General features: G+C 42.6%; 1 long non-coding RNA gene across 4 annotated transcripts in view; it reads right to left on the bottom strand.

The window, feature by feature from the left end:
- Positions 1–17,451, bottom strand: part of Gm28114 — a 44,264-nt gene that overhangs the window by 1,151 nt on the left and 25,662 nt on the right. Inside the window, exons 1-2 of one of the 4 annotated variants that reach the window (XR_384195.4) lie at positions 4,359–4,417; positions 1,263–1,379 (exon numbers count right to left, since the gene is read on the bottom strand). This is a non-coding gene — a long non-coding RNA (predicted gene 28114). Of the gene's footprint in view, positions 1–1,262; positions 1,705–4,358; positions 4,418–17,451 lie in introns of those variants that run through there. The other 3 variants (XR_384196.4, XR_875430.3, XR_003951661.1) reach the window with 3 other exon arrangements.

Here is a 17,451-nt window from a genome sequence, read left to right on the forward strand (position 1 = left end):
CATACACTTGTACCTTCCAAGAGCATGACATTCACACATATGTACATATGTGCTCTTACAGGCAATGTGCTGAGGAAGCATCTCAGTCAGTGAAGTGCTGGCCACATGGAATCAAGAGGACCCAAGTTCATTCACCAGCAAACATAAAGATCCAGCCAAACATGGGAGTGCTGGTTAGGATCTCTATGCTGGGGGAGTTCAGGGGCATCAGGCAGTGGGATATAAGGAGATCGTGAGTACTGGATATGATCTCTATAACGGGGAGGGGGATCAGGAGGTCCTAGGAACTCTCTGCTACCTGCCTCAACTCCATCCCCAGCATACTTGGCAAATCCTAGGTCTCAGTGAAAGATCTTGTCTCAAAAAACAAGGTGGTTGGGATAGGAGACGTAGGTCAGCAGTTACCAGCACTTGTTCTTCTTACAGAAGCCCAGGATTTGGTTTCCAGACACACATGGTGGTTTACAACTATGTGAAATTGCAGTTCCAGGGGATCCAAAACTTATTTCCATAAAAAAGTAGACTCTGCCTAAGGAATTTGTGTTAAGATTGTCCTCTGAGATTTACATGAATTACATTACAGACCATTCATATGGGTGCACCCACATTTATAGACACACACACACACACACACACACACACAGAAACAGCACTGTAAGATCTCACAGTGGCACAGCAGAAAAAGCAACCAGCTACTCAGACTCTTGCAGTTCCCCAGGCAGTTATATCTAGGAGACCTACTCCAGGACTCAGGCAGGCTGTGGTCCCAAACAGGAAACTGGACAGCATGGCAGGACTGCTACTGCCTTGTCTATCTGCACATATGCCTGGAATCTGACAGTTTGGAGGATCTGATATGTCCTAAGGTCTCTTTTCTATTAACATTCCTAAGTCATTCCTTCAGCCTAAGCTCCAGATTCATTCGTTATATGCAAAGACTCACTAGATGCTTCTAACTCTCCTGTTCGGTCTATGGGCCAGTGAGACTCTAGACATAAAGTACAGGCAGGAGCATGAAATAACTGCAGTGGCAGCAGAGCAGGATGGTGAATACCATGCGGGCCAATGGACAGCCCTGCTTTATAATCCAATCCCAGCACATCGCTGGACCCCAACAGCACTCAGTATGCAAGAGTCCTACTCCAACCCCAGGAAAGATCTACTTGCAGGAAAGGGAACCATTGTCCAAAACAAGTCCCCAGACCCGGCATTTTCTCCAAAGCCAACTTCACCCATATTTACATAGGCCACAGGGTACTTACCTGTAGTCATGAATCCCAACTGAGTAACACAGAAATCATTAATGTTGAGGCATTGAGTTCGTGGACATTTAGTTCTAGATGAGACACCCAAGCATTCATAACACTCCAGCCCATGAACTGAGAAAGAAGACAATAGATGAGGGATAGATCATGTCCTTCTTAGCCCAGACACCTCCTCTCCGATATCTTTACTTCTACACAGTTGCCAGCCGTTTAGACAAAGCAAGGACATTACTACCCAGTCACCTTCACCAAAAGCAAAAGTGAACCCAGGGCTACAGTTGTTCACATATGCTCAGTACTGCTGTCTCAGGTAGCCATCCATAAGGAGAGACATGCACCCCACCCCCAAGAGGTATTAGAGAGACAGCCACTGCGGGGGGGGGGGGCGCAGAAAAGCTTAAGAGTAAGTAAGGTGAAAGCTTAAGAGAGCATGGAGGGGCTAAACAGTCCCTCTTATAGTGAGCTTGTTACCTAGGTAACGGTGGGGAGGAGTCTAGTCAGAATGCCAGAAGCTTGGGATATTGTCTAAGTGACTATAATCCACATATCTCTCCTGTGGGGGTTGCAGGGGTGGTAACTGCAACAGGAGCCAGGGGTCCAGGAAACATGATTGAATGCTTTCTGTTCCATGTAGGTGGAAATTACCACACACCAGGTCCTACAGGGTTTCAAGACCTACGTTCTACTGGAGACCAGGCTGTCTGTGCATAGCTCATTGCCCCACAAGTCACCATATTAGGAAGACAAAAATACCAAATGTATGCTGAAGTGGTGAGTGGGAATGTAAGTAGGTACTAGGTCCTCCAGAAATGGATGGCTGTTCTGACTGGTCCCACCCTACACCTGTAGATCAGGGTCCTGGGAATTGGCACATGACAGAGCACTGAACTTCTCAGAGTCCAGCTCAAAGCTGAGGCTCACCATGAGGCTTCCCACAATACAGATGTAACAAGAAGTATAGGGGTATCTGAGAGCTGAGACCTCTTAGAGTATGGAACTTCTACCACTGGGGCCTCTCATCCCTTTGCCACCTAGCAGCTCCCTCCTGACACCAGTCCTTACTTCTGCTCTGACCAGGTTTCAGGAACAGTGGTAAGATCTGTCAGAAGTGGACTGAAATAAATACTTTACTTTCTCTCAGCTCCTCCCAGCTGGCATCCTGAAAAGCGCGGGGTTTCTATACTTACTTTCTCCTGGACATCAGGTTTATTGTTTAAGAGTTTGCAAAAATTTTTAGTAACTTGGTCAAGCCAGATTTATAGCAGTTGGGGAGGGAGGTCCACTCAGTTTGGGAGGGACCATGGTGTAGGAGGACTGAGGGCCACAGTTGACTTGTGCTTGCCAATCAGAAAGCAAGGGAAGGAGACAACTTGCTCAGCCCTTCCCTGGTTTTTGTTTTTGTTTGTTCTATGTTTTTGTTGTTGTTATTGTTGCTGTTAATTGGTTTGGTTTGGTTTTTGTTTTTGAAACAGAGTTACTCAGTGTACCTTTGGCTGTCCTAGAAGTTGGTCAGTAGACCAGGCTGGCTCAAACACACAGGTATGAAAGGTGTGCTCCAGCTACTGCTGCTTCTGCTACTCCCACCTGGATTTTCCCTCTTTCTAAATAGAAGGTATGGTTTGCAGTGGCTCAGAGCCAATGGCCCTCCTTCCTATAAGTAGGCAAACAGCTAACAAATACTTGGAGACTGGATCACGTGAGCAATCCCCCAATAGGCTCCTGCATCCACAAAGTGAGAGTCGTGAGAAAAGAACTGATAACTGGGATAGAAGTTACTAAGCAGTGTCTGATGTGTTTGGGTGATGTATGGAGCTGTGGGTGCTGGGCAGAGATAAAGACCTGAGCTGAAAATCATCTTGAGATGACACTACAGCAAAAGAATAGGCATGCTCAGAGGACAACTGATTCTCAAAATGGACCACAGCATCAGTGAAGCTGAGCACATCCACGTAAGCAGGGAAGGCTGTTTACCCTCCATGGCCTCTACCTTAGCACCATTAAAAATAATCATTTATAATCATTCAAGGAAGCAAACTGTTTGCCTCCAACACTGCATAACCCAGAACAGTGGTAGGAGGAAGAGAGCAAACAAGAAAAGTTTTCTCTATACTTCCTTCACATGTGGCCCTAGGCATTGGCTATGTGACCAAGTATCTGTAAAGCAAAGAGCAGCTGACACCAAACCCCTCCAAACAAACATAGGGCATCAATGAAAGATCCAAGTGACAATCCCTCCAATTTTCACCATCCAATGTGGTTATGGGGCAGTTTTTCAGAGAATGGGTGAAGCCACTTACAGGTCATACATAATTTCTGAACATCTAAGTCACCACCAATTCATACTCCACCATAAAAGCAGTGTCATAGAGTCCCTTTTCCTGTGAATCTTCTGTTTCCTCTGTATTCAAGCATCTTCCGAGATAATTTTTGGTGATTAAGAGCTGGAGGGTTAATGGCTGGGACCCCAGGTGACAGTCCTTCCATCTGAATATGGATAGTTCTGTTCAGTATACCAGACCTATTGCTGTTCTGCTCTTCTGACTCCATTACTGGGCTCCTTGGCCAATGGTATCCCTACTCCGAGATGACAATGGGGCCATCACCTTCTCTTTGGAGGAAAAGGACAACTGTGCAGTGCACAGTTTTTTTTAAAATCTTAACCGAGGAGTTCTCATGAGTCCTCCAGTTTCCACCCAGCACCGCTGTTGGGGATCTAGCTTCCCTTAGTGGTGGACTCCTGCCCATATTACTGACCACATAAATTAACTCTTAAGGGAGAGGGCAACAGTGTACTTAAATAATCTTAGAGTTAGAGGTACCAGATGTTGCCAGGCTTGTTTTAGAGAAGCCAGGCCCTCTGCAGAGAAGTCTACATGCAAGACAAAAATACTCCCTCTCTCCTGCCTACCAACTTGGCAGAAGCCTGACTACTGTCACACTGAATAGGTCAAATGTTAGCCAAGCCCATTCCCCTCTTCAGAGAATGAATGACCTCTGTTAAGTAGCCAGGTAACATATTCCTCCCTCACCACCTACACTCATACAGCAAAGGTTTCATGTTAACTAACAGTATTTTCTCCAAATGCCACTTACCCTTCCCCATGGGCTGCGGTATCAGGCTGCAGAAGAGCTGAGAGCAGGGTGTTGCAGGGATAGTGGGTATAAATGATTCTGAAGACTGTTCTAAAAAGACACTTCCTTTTTTGAAATAGAGGGGTAGATTATACAGCTTCAGTTAGGGGCAGGGTAGAAAAGGGATCGCTTAGGAAGTCCTGCATTGTGTCAGGGGGTTTCCAATTGGATCAGGTAGATTGTCAGAATGCCCATCACATGATTTCTAAGAAGACAGTTCTATGGTCCGGAAACAGAAGTCTTACTGGCTTTATCATGAGTTGGCTTTTATCTCTGTGGAGTAGAGTAGGCCCAAGCCTGATTTGGGTAAGGAGCAGCCCCACCCCTGCACTGCTCTAGAAGAGCTATCCAGGGATATGGGCAGTGCGAGCATATTTCTTCTAGGCTCTGCCCCACAGTTATCTAGAAAGGGGCTGCTTGGCCCCTCCTCATTCTCTTCTCTTGCACTCTTCCTCTCCTACCCTTATGTCACTTCTCTCCCTGTTCCCTTCCCATCTTTCTACATCTCACAGCTAGCCTATACTTCTCTCCCCCCTCTCTCTGGCTTTGCTTTTCTCTGTCTCTCCTCCCTCAATTCAACTCTCCATGCACTAAAAAAACTTTATTCTGCACTATATCATTATTCGGATGCTACCTCAAGGGAAGGGATGCCTCACTCAGCATGGGCCAGCAGAAGCATCTGCTTTCCCCACACCATACAGAGCCTCCACCAAACACATCCGTGGTTTAATATTTCCTTTTATAAAACTTGTAAAACAGTCACTACCCAGTTATCATATGCACCTAATAAAAATCAATTTTGTTTCAAATTTGGCTCCAAATTGTGGTAGTGATCTTCTTCTCCCCAAGTTACCTGACAGTGTGTATCAGTCTGAGGTTCAGCAGCCATGGGGAAGCATCTTCGCAGGAGCCTTTTATGTGAATAATGTGTTGGTGCTTGGTGCTGGGTCCTGGCCAATCATAAGCACTAGATCCTTCCTTTCACAGCCTCATGGCCATTTTCATATACTCGTTTCCTTGTTATTTATGTGAGTTATCACTTTACAAATGTCAGTCCATTTTAGTTCTGAAAACCCTTGCTCTGTATCTCTATCCATCTGTGTGATCAGGCAAGACAGTGCTGAGGTCCCTCCATCTTATACCCTCAGTAAGGCCATTTTCAGGTTTAACTAGAATCTGATCTCCTTAATGGAGAAGCCATTGAAAACTACTTTGATTTATTCTAGGAATCAAAGGTTAGAATGGTCTAGCTAACTTATTACCCTTTAGTAAAACTGCTGGTTTGTGTGAAACAACACCCCCATCCCCACTCCCCCAACCCCACCTCCCCCACTGACTAATGGATCTTGGTTCCTTCTGATAAAATCTGCTTCAAACTGCTTACTTCTTCAAAGCCCCTGTGCCTGAGATGCCAGGATGTGGATTCAGTCTTTAAAAACTCCACGTTCTAGACACTCAGTGCCACAACTAGGTACCCAACACTTGGGTGTGGTTCCAGATTCCTGGAATAAAGACTTTCAATTGGCTTTACACTTGGTATGAATGTGTGAGTGGCCATCTCTTGTGAGTTTGCAGTAATATCGGTTACAATAGCCTTGAAGACTTTGGAAGCTTTAGACCTGTTGACACAAAAAATTCTGCTGTCACCTCAAAGGGGATAAAAGAGAGTTTATTCTGAAGCCAGCTATGAATAAGGATGGGCTGGGCGAATGCCTTAGGTTAAATGTGATACGTTATTTCCCTGCCAGTGAAATAAGCCAACTCAGGCCAGATTTTGAAATATATACATTCATGTTTATTGGAAAGGTCCTCTTGGGCAGATTCAATGGCACCAAGGATCAAGGCAAGAAAAGTTGCTAAGAGGAGGGAGAGAGAGAGAAAAAGCAAGAAAATTTGAAACATGGGCAGAGAGAGAGAGAGAGAGAGAGAGAGAGAGAGAGAATAAACTCCAGAGTCGTTACAAAGTTTATATAAGACAGTGAAGCAGTAAGGACAAATCTCTAAAGGAGAAACAAAACAAATCAATCAAACAAATAAGAAAACAGTGAGGTCATTTCATAATTCAGGGAGGTTAGGGAAGGCAACCAAAACAAATTAAGGTCATGGGATAGGTAGATCAGGCTCCAGGAAACAGAGTCGGAGTTATTTTTAACACTACAGGTTTCCTGCCTTCAAAATGGAGTTAGGCAGGTTCCTCATTTACTCCTTGACTTATGTGTCCCTGTCAAATCTTTGACAGTCTTCAATAATGTTGTTGAGTGGCAGCTGAGCAGTTCCCTGGGGAAAAAGAAAAACCAAAAACTTTGGAAATAAAGTTTCAGTTTCCTAGAAAGGCAGATCGCAACAATGGGCTGTTAATCATTGATGGCTCTGGGAGCATCGGGGAACTGATTTGACTCCTGGAATTTCCACATGGCCTCAACAAGTATAGTAAAACTAACAGAGAAGCCAACCAGAAACTAATCCATGTAATTTCCTTGGACCCAACCAATAAGTTTTAGATTACCTAGCCCTTGCTAAAATTCCTCTAGTTTTCCACACAAGAGTTCGGACCTTAGCCTGGGATTGCCATTTTAATAAGTGGCTGACACCCTGCATGCAGACTTCTTCCTATCTTGAAAAACACTCTTGCCTGTTGCATATGTCAGTGTTGGTTTCAGTGCAGTGATTTTGGACCTAACACAGTGATTCTAGCATTTTCATCTGACAATTGGTAACACTTTGGAGAATGCAATTCACGATTATGATAACCAGTACAAAAAATACTACAGGGCCAATTGAGAAAATGCCTCCATACACTCCAGCTGTAAAGCATTTTCTTAAATGCTGATTGGTTGGCGAGAAGCCAGCCATTTGTGGGTGGGGCCGTCCCTGGACTGGTGGTCCTGGGCTCTTTAAGAAAGTAGGCTCAATAAGCCATGAAGGCAGTGGTGGGGCAACCCAGTAAGCAGCATCTCTTCATTGCCTCTACATCAACTCCTGTTTCCAGGTTCCTACCAGGTTTGGGTTCCTGTCCTGCCTTCCTTTTGGTGATCAACAACAATATGGGAGTGTAAAGCAAATACAACCTTTCCTCCCAGACCTCAATGTTATTTATTGAAATGTTTTCAGTGTGAGCCAGCGTCAACAAGGCCTCAATGCATTCTCAAAAGGTGGGAAAGGGTTAATGTTGATCAATGTTGGGTTTCAGACCCAAGACAAGCAGCTGTGGTGCCTATTTAACATATCAAAGCAATCAAAGCAGTCTTGGCCTCCTTGTTCTTTGAGCATCCCACAGTCCCTATGTGTGGCAAGGTGTATCTGGCATACTCCCCTCCCTCTTCTTCTGACTTGAACTTTCCAGCCTAGAGGCTGAGCTTCCCTTCCCCCAGAGGCTCTATCCTATGTAATCCAGGCCACATTTTGGTCTATCTTCTCTCTCTTTCTCTCTCTGTCTCTGTCTCTGTCTCTCTCTGTCTCTCCCTGTCTCTCTCTCTCTCTCTCTCTCTCTCTCTCTCTCTCTCTCTCTCTCTCTTTCTCTCTGCTATTCTCTCTCCTTGTATTTGTGCCCTACCCCTGTCTGTTAAACCCACTTGTTTACTACCTTGCCGGAGCATGCGCAGTGAGGCTGCATGCATGGGCTGCCTGTCAGGCTGGACTGTTCCTCGTGATTGGGACCTATCAGCCTATCTGTGAACTACCTGAGCTCGTGCCTGGAGCATGTGTGAATTCTGATTGGATGAGGTGGGGTGGAGCTAGAAGGAGGTGAGTAGGTACAAATAGTTTTAGCCCTTGTCGTGAGTAGAGAAGTAGTAAGAGAAGCTGTTGTAATAGGAGTTGTTTTAGCCCATACCGTGAGTAGAAGTAGTAGTAAGAGAAGCTGATGTAATAGAAGTTTAGCCCTTGCTTCGAGAAGGATGGAGGTAGTAGAAGAAGCTGCTAGGAAAGAGAGCTGTAAAGGAAAAAGCCACAAGTAAAGAAGCCATTGTGTGAACATGACTTGGTGTCTGTGTCGTTCATGTGGCTGCCAGCTGGAAGGACCTGTAACAAATGGTGGCCCATATGGGGAACAGGGAACTCATCGCATCTGTCGGCAACAATAAGTGAAAAAACTTTGGTAAACAGCGGTAGGAAAACTTTGGTAAACAGCAGTAGGAAAATTTTGGTAAGAGCAGTGGTAGGGAAACTTTGGTAAACAGCAGTAGGGAAATTTTGGTAAACAGCGGTAAGGAAACTTTAGTAAACAGTGGTAAGGAAACTTTAGTGAACAGCGGTAAGGAAAGTTTAGATAAGTGGCCAGTTTAGAACCTCTTTAGTTAGACTATAAGAGTCTGTGGAACTTTTGATACTTGAAAATGAGAGATCAGAGTGATGCCATCTTGTAAAGGGCGAAGGAAAATGCAGTTTCCAAATGGAGGGCATTCAGATTTTAGTAGACATGTCAAATAGATAGGATAGGTGTATCAAGGCCAGACAGGAGAGGCAGAGCAGAGCAGAGGCAAATGTCCAAAGTGATCTAAATTATAGACCAGGCAGCTTTACATTTTAAAAATAGGACTTGCATAGATAGTACGGACAGGTAACATCAGAGACTTGAGAAAGGACTACTATAGTCCATTTCAGTACCTAGCAGACATATGGCCAGTGGAAATGGCTAAAGAATGTAGGTAGACAAGTCACCAAACCCAGCAAGGAATTATAATTAAATCACCAGAAAGTGGTTGAAAAAGTAAACTTATTCTGCTAGAGAGAGCAACACATTGGTGGAAGGTTGGTGTATCTAAGCTCAGTTAATTTTTGGAGAGGTTTGAAGTGATTGTCTCTCTTCATGAAGGAGAAAATCAGATAGGTTCACAGGAAAAAAAGGGACAAAGCTTTAAGGTTCTCAGGTATAAAGACAAAAGTAAGGTTCCCGGGGGGAAAAGGGACGAAACATTAAGGATCTCAGAAATATAGACAAAGGTAAGGTTCCCAGGAAAAAAGGGATGAAGCTTTAAGGTTCTCAGGTATAGAGACGAAGGTAAGGTTCCTGGGGAAAAAAGGGACCAAAGATTAAGGTTCTCAGGTATAGAGACGAAGGCAAGGTTCCCGGGAAAAAAGGGATGAAGCATTAAGGTTCTCAGGTATAGAGATGAAGGTGAGGTTCCCAGAAAAAAAAGGGACGAAGCATTAAGGTTCTCAGGTATAAAGACGAAGGTAAGGTTCCTGAGAAAAAGGGACAAAGCATTAAGGGTCTCAGGAATAGAGATGAAGCATTAAGGTTCTCAGGAATAGAGACGAAGGTAAGGTTCCCGGGAAAAAAAGGGACTAAGCATTAAGGTTCTCAGCAATGGAGACGAAGGGAATTTCAGCAACTAAAGAAAACCTAGGCCTGATAGGTTCTCCAGAAAAAAGGGGATGGAGCACTAAGGATCTCAGATATAGAGATGGAGGGAATTTAAACAACATGGGTTCAACTGCAACTAAAATGAAAGTAAAAATGTTAGTCATCTGGAACTTGGTCAGGGCGTGCTTGAGGGACGCTACTGGAAAGTACAATGCTGAGATTGCTTCTCAGGCTAGCCACCGAAAACCTAAACAGCTTAGACAACAAACCAAAGATATGAAAGAGAAGAAGGAATCTAGCTCTGAAGGGTCTACCAGTGACAGTGACGGGACGGATGTTCTGCTGGAGGTTGAGGCATGGTAGGCCACCCGAACCATCAGCCCCTCTGATGCCTTATCCTCCCCCCTATAAAGATGAGGGAGACAAAAGGGGAAAGTGTAGTCTTCATGCAAAAGTCTGGAAAAATGTGCCCACTGTTGCAGGGGCCGTCCCAGTACTGACAGGGACATCGGTAAAAAGAGAAAAGATGGTCTTATATAGTAGATGGGAGGACTAGCCAATAGTATTAGAAGGAAAACAACACTATGAAAGGGACCATTGTTTTGTGTAAGATAAAAACACTAAAAGTTCTTAGGTATGTATACGTATGCTCTATGTAAATTTGTTACAAATTTATGTCTATAAAATCTGTATTTCAGTAAGCATTGAAAAGATATGGAAAAGATATTTAGTGAACAGGCAGGGAACAGAAGGCAGTGTGGTATGGGAGTATAGAACAGAATATAGCCAAGTTTGAATAAAAGGTTTTTCTTTATGTACTTCTGTGTTTTGAAAGTAACAAGGTGTTCACAAAAATAAGATCATGGTTTCCTCCCCAAGAGGGGTGTCTGCCATTTCCCCAAGAGATAGAATTGCTCAAATTTTGCTTTTGCCTAGTCACCATGCTAGCTTCCCTTCAAGGGGACTGAAAAGAGGAAATCGGGGCTTCGGCTCCACTGGAATATAAATATGAAAGCTGGTATCCTTATGGTTAAACAAAGAGTGGATTGGTTTCGGGAACAGATGAATATTTTGGAGTAGTTAGTATTTGCTTCCTGCATTACTCAAATGGCAGAAATGTGTGTAACCTCTGTTCAGTATCAGAATTTTTCCAGAGCTGCAAATCTGTCGCATGCAATTGGTGAAATGTGGCTAGGAAATTGGAGTCATGATCTTGACACAAAGATGAAGGAATTGCGAGCATCAATTGTTGCTGTGAACAATACCCGTGTGGAGATTGCAACTGCAAAGTAATGGCTGGAGATCATCCAGGGAACTGTGGAATTCTTTAAAAATTGGGGAGGGATGGCCTTTTGAGTGCTCCTGCTGACTGTTGTGTGTGGAGGAATGCTGTGGTGGATGGCATGTATGCGAAGGTGGCACAGGGCTGATAAACGAGCCTTAGTGCAGGCTACGGCAGCCTTGGAAGCAGGAACATCCCCCAATGTTGGCTCAACATGCTGGATCAGTAATCAATGATGGGTAAGACCCTCACGTGTGCATACCAACCTAAAACAGGATGGCAAAAGTGAGTTCATCACTCTCATGATAGGTAAGGATGTGGCATGGATGGGGGCAGCCTAAGACAGATGCTGATCCCAGAGCTGCTAATAAAACAAAAAGGGGCAGATGTGGGAAGTGGGTATGGCCGCAGGCCCCATGAAACCCACTTGTTTACTGCCTTGCCCGAGCATGCGCAGTGAGGCTGCATGCATAGGCTGCCTGCCAGGCTGGACTGCTCCTCATGATCAGGACCTGTCAGCCTATCTGTGAACGACCTGAGCTCGTGCCTGGAGCATGTGTGAATTCTGATTGGATGAGGTGGGGTGGAGCTAGAAGGAGGTGAGTTGGCACGAATATAGTTTTAGCCCTTGCCGTGATTATAGAAGTAGTAAGAGAAGCTGTTATAATAGGAGTTGTTTTAGCCCTTGCAGTGAGTAGAAGTAGTAGTAAGAGAAGCTGTTGTAATAGGAGTTTTGTTTTAGCCACCATGAGTAGTGGTAAGAGAAGCTGTTGTAATAAGAGTTTAGCCCTTGCTGTGAGAAGGACGGAGGTAGTAGAAGAAGTTGCTAGGGAAGAGCTGTAAAGGAAAAAGCCACAAGTAAAGAAGCCATTGCATGAACCTGACTTGGTGTCCAAGTCGTTCTTGTCGCCATGGGCCAGAGACTGTGGAGACTGGAGAACAGGACACTGTCTGCCCAGTGATTTCCCTGGCCTTATTCCTTGGAACTGGTGACCTGCCTGAGAGCTGTCCCCAAATAAATCTGCTCTTTTCTATCTTTTAGTTTGGCTTGCATTGGTTTATTTCACAGGTAGAAAAAACCTATTAGTCACCCGCACAGTTTTAAACATCCCTCCTGAAACTGCAGTGAAGGCTTGAAATGACTTACATTTGTGGCAGTTTGGATTAACTGTCCCCATAATCTTATGTATTTAAATACTTCATCTCCAGTGGGTGGTACTACTCAGGGAGGTCATGGAACCTTAGACTATGGAGCCTTGAAGCGTGAAGTAAGTCATGGTGTGTGGGTTTTGAAAGTTTGTAGCCTTGCCCCATTTATCCTGCTTTCTCTGCTCCCTATTGAGATAGCTCAGATGTTGTCAGGTCTGCTGCTTGCTGTCTTGGTTCTCCAGCATTATAGACTCTAATCCTTTGGGATGATAAATTCCAATAAATTATTTCTTCCATAAGTCATTCCTGGTCATCATCAAGGTATGCAACAGGAAGTAATTGTATTTATAAAAAGATAAGAAGCTAGGGATGTGTTTGGTAGAGGTGCAGTGTGGGGTGTGGGAAGGGGGTGCCTCTGCAGACCCTTGTTAAGGCATCCCTTCCCCCTGAGGTACCAGCCCCATGACTATATAGTATAGAATCAAATTTATTCAGGGCATGGTGAGAGGAGATGATTGAAAAGCAGAGAAAGAGAGATGGGGGAGAGGGAGAGAGTGTGACAGGGAGAGAAGGAGAAAGAGACGAGGAGTAGAGGTCAGTCATGAGCATGTGTATTGAGTGGGGAGAAGGGTAAGAGGTAAGAGGGTAAGAGAAGAGAACAAGAGAGTGAGGAGGGGGTAAGCAGCTCCTTCTATACTGAGTCAGACACACCTGGCTGTTTCCAAGTAACTGTAGGAAGAGCCTAGACCAAATGCCAACAGTAATGGCAACCCACAAATCACTATAGTTCTTACCTGTCTTCCCAAAACCTTCTCTTTTAAGAAACTGAGACCATCAGAGAAAAATTTTGCTAGAATAGGATGGCCTATTATCTGTCTTAATAAGTTTAGGCAATCCCATGGCATTAAAGGCTTGTAGGCAATGATCAATTACATTTTGGAGGCTTCTCCAATATGCAGAGAAGCAAAAAGAAATCCTAAACAAGTATCAGTACAGACATGTATATATTTTAATTTTCCAAATCCTGCATAATGAGTTACATTTATTTGCCAAATATGATTAGGCATAAGACCTTGTGGATTAACTCCTAAATGTGGCACTGGAAATAATGTAATACATTTAGGACATTGTTTTACAATCATTCTTGCCTGCTCCTTAGTGATCTTATGTCGAAGGTTTAAGGTATGGCTAGAGAGATGAAATTTTTCATGATCACATTTGGCAAAAGCAACAGGACCTGAAATTACGGCTTCTCCTATTAGAGCTCTGTGGATGCAATCATTGCCTTCAGCTAATGGTCCAGGAAGACCAGAATAAAATCGTATGTAGCCAATATAGAACGGGTGTTTTCAGTCAAGAATGATGTTTTGCAATTGTGAAAACAGGGATCCTGCTGGCATATTAAAGTTAAGTGTACCACAGGTCTCCAATAAGGGATTGTGCAACATATAAACTATCAGTAGAAATATTAAAAACCTCATGCACAGACTGAAAGACATTAAGTACTGCTGTTAATTCTGCTACTTGAGCTGAGAGGACAGGAGTCTTCATGATTGCCTGTTGATTATTTATAAGAAATCCAACTCACCCATTAGAGGAGACATCAGTAAACACAAGAACAGCATTTTTTCTTATGAGTTGTATATGCATAAGCAATTGCAAATTTGAGAATTAATAGCATCCAAGGGACAAACAATCTTAAGCAATTGTGATCTCTGAGATATAATATTGACTATTAATATACAAATTAAGGTTTCATTGTGTTGAAGCAGGGGGAAACTCAAAAGAATAAGCATGAGATCTAATTCACATCTACTTATTTCCCATAGAGGGGTTGTTTTTAAACACAGTAACTGGGATGCATGCATGCATGAATTTATAGAAGATACAAAAGCATGCATAAAAACAATTTTAACTTATCTATTATTATTTAAAATGATGGCATGCAATAGGTCAATTATTAATATTCTGTAATAACCAATTTAATCGCTGTTTTGAACATGGGACAGACACTTAGTCAGGTTCTTAAGACACAATTTTTGTTATAGGTTTTCCAAAATACATGAATATATCTTACAATTCTTTATTAGCACCACAGTAGTTTTAATAGGATGTTAAAACTGTGCTTTGAGGTGATTGCCAACTCGGCCTTGCCCACCTCCAGCCTTTCTCTTAGGCAAAAGAGGCTGAAGGCGGCCCAATCTGTTGTAGGCCAGAAAGCCCATGCAAGGGTGGCAGAGCACCCTGAGTCTTAGCGGGAAAAATACGGCTACCCCGGCAGGGACAGGCGGAGGCTCATAAGGGCAATGGCGAGCGCAGCCCTCCCCTGAGTTTGCTACAAAGGTGCCCGCTTTCCAGTGGCCTCCCGTGTCATCACGTTCAGGGAAAGCTGTGTGCCCCAAGGACCCGTCCCACAGCAGCCAGCAGCCGGCTGGCTCCACATGGGCCAATGGTCAGCTGGGAGGAAAAGAAAAATGACTTTACAATAATGTTTTTTCTCTAGCCAAAGAATTGCTATGGGCACAGCTAATATTTAAATACCATTGATTATAATTAATAATAATTATAAAAGCTTTCTTTATTTTCTGCAAAGCCTTCTGTAGTAAACTAAAACCCCAAGTATTAAAAAGATATTGCCTCTGAATCTTTTCTGGAGCAACAGCTACTCCCCAGAACTTAAAAGTTCCTTGTGTGAGAACAAGGATTTAAAGTAAATTTCCCTTGAGAGACATTAACTAATAAAATACTTTCCACTTAGAAAACAATATACACTGAAAGATTCAAACTCTTAGCTTCTTGTATAGAAACAGAAACAATAAAAATTCTTCTTACATAATGTAGAGCTATATTAGCCATACCTAGAGGCAAAATTTTCCAGTGATTACCAGTTCAGTAGAAGCAAACCCTTTACAATTATTAAGATGCAAAGGAAAAAGCAAAACTTTAAACCTATAATAACTTTACATGAAGTAGGCAAGCCAGATTGTAATGCCTTTATAAATTATACAGTCTGATTTATCTTTTATAAACGTTGAATTAGAACTTTAATTAGAACAACATCTGGATAGGATAGATCTGTAACAGTGTTCTTTCAGCTAAAAGAAAATTCCCCTGGAGGCAAGGAGAGGCAAGTTTCAAGAACCTCCCCAGACACACCGTTTGCAAGACAAAAGAAAGTCACACAAGCCCCCCCCCCCCCAGAGGCTGCTCTGAGCTTTGTTCCTCTTGCCATGAGGACAGATTTTAGAAAGTTTAAGTTTCTTTTGCAATATTTGACCATAACTACAACTTTGGGAAAGCAAAACCCAATTTCGAAACAATTTATCACCTTAGAATAAATGTTAGAGGCATTACTATCATGTTACGAAGTTTGGCTGCTAATTTATACCTATGAATGCATGACAGTGCAAAATTTAATGCTTTATTAAAGAGACATTGTTCTGAATCATATCTCTTATAAGTCTAGTTTCTAGGATAAGAATTACATAAAATATTATCTCAACTAGAAGTATCCCTAAGAGGCCTAGTTTTTTTGGCCTGCTTTATGACACGCGCTTGAAAGACGCCTGAGTTGCCAATTTAAGGCTAACCTTCTGTTACCAATGTAAGAATTATTTAATCCTAACCAATAACTTATGAGCTGATACTCTTGTGAAGACACGAGGTGCACATTACCAGTAAAAAAACAAATGAAACGGCTACACTTAGACCAACCAGAGAATTTTAATTTTTCTAACTATAATTATAAAATAAAAAGCACTTTGTCATTAGCTAAACACAATATGATGATTACAGAGAATTTCTTAGGAAAAAAACATCTATCAGCTTTTTCGCCCCCAAACCAAGAGGGTGAAGACTCCCTTTCTTAAAAAACAGTTTTTCCAGCACAACAATCAAAGAAAAAACAATATGCAAAAAGATCCTAACTCAAAATATCCAGGAAATCCAGGACACAATGAGAAGACCAAACCTACGGATAATAGGAGTAGATGAGAATGAAGATTTTCAACTTAAAGGGCCAGCAAATATCTTCAACAAAATTATAGAAGAAAACTTCCCAAACCTAAAGAAAGACATGCCCATGAACATACAAGAAGCCTACAGAACTCCAAATAGACTGGACCAGAAAAGAAATTCCTCCCTATACATAATAATCAGAACAACAAATGCACTAAATAAAGATAGAATATTAAAAGCAGTAAGGGAGAAAGGTCAAGTAACATATAAAGGAAGGCCTATCAGAATTACACCAGACTTTTCACCAGAGACTATGAAAGCCAGAAGATCCTGGACTGATGTTATACAGACACTAAGAGAACACAAATGCCAGCCCAGGCTACTATACCCAGCAAAACTCTCAATTTTACCATAGATGGAGAAACAAAAGTATTCCATGACAAAACCAAATTCACACATTATCTTTCCACAAATCCAGCCCTTCAAAGGATAACAGAAAAAAACCAATACAAGGACGGAAACCACGCCCTAGAAAAAGCAAGAAAGTAATCCCTCAACAAACCAAAAAGAAGACAGCCACAAAAACAGAATGTCAACTCTAACAACAAAGATAATAGGAAGCAACAATTACTTTTGCTTAATATCTCTTAATATCAATGGATTCAATTCCCCAATAAAAAGACATAGACTGACAGACTGGCTACACAAACAGGACCCAACATTCTGCTGCCTACAGGAAACCCATCTCAGGGATAAAGACAGACTCTACCTCAGAGTGAAAGGCTGGAAAACAATTTTCCAAGCAAATGGTCTGAAGAAACAAGCTGGAGAGCCCTTCTAATATCGAATAAAATCGACTTCCAACCCAAAGTTCTCAAAAAAGACAAGGAAGGACACTTCATACTCATCAACGGTAAAATCCTCCAAGAGGAACTCTCAATTCTGAATATCTATTCTGCAAATGCAAGGGCAGCGACATTCATTAAAGAAACTTTAGTAAAGCTCAAAGCACATATTGCACCTCACACAATAATAGTGGGAGACTTCAACACACCACTTCCATCAATGGACAGATTGTGGAAACAGAAACTAAACAGGGACACAGTGAAATTAACAGAAGTGATGAAATAAAATGGACTTAACAAATATCTACAGAACATTTTATCCTAAAACAAAAGGATATACCTTCTTCTCAGCACCTCATGGTACCTTCTCCAAAATTAACCATATAATTGGTGACAAAGAGGCCTCAACAGATACAAAAATATAAAAATCGTCCCATGCATCCTATCAGACCACCATGGACTAAGGTTGATCTTCAATAACAACATAAATAATGGAAATCCAATATTCACCTGGAA

Source organism: Mus musculus, chromosome 15, assembly GCF_000001635.26.
Source record: "Mus musculus strain C57BL/6J chromosome 15, GRCm38.p6 C57BL/6J".
Lineage (NCBI taxonomy): Eukaryota > Metazoa > Chordata > Mammalia > Rodentia > Muridae > Mus > Mus musculus.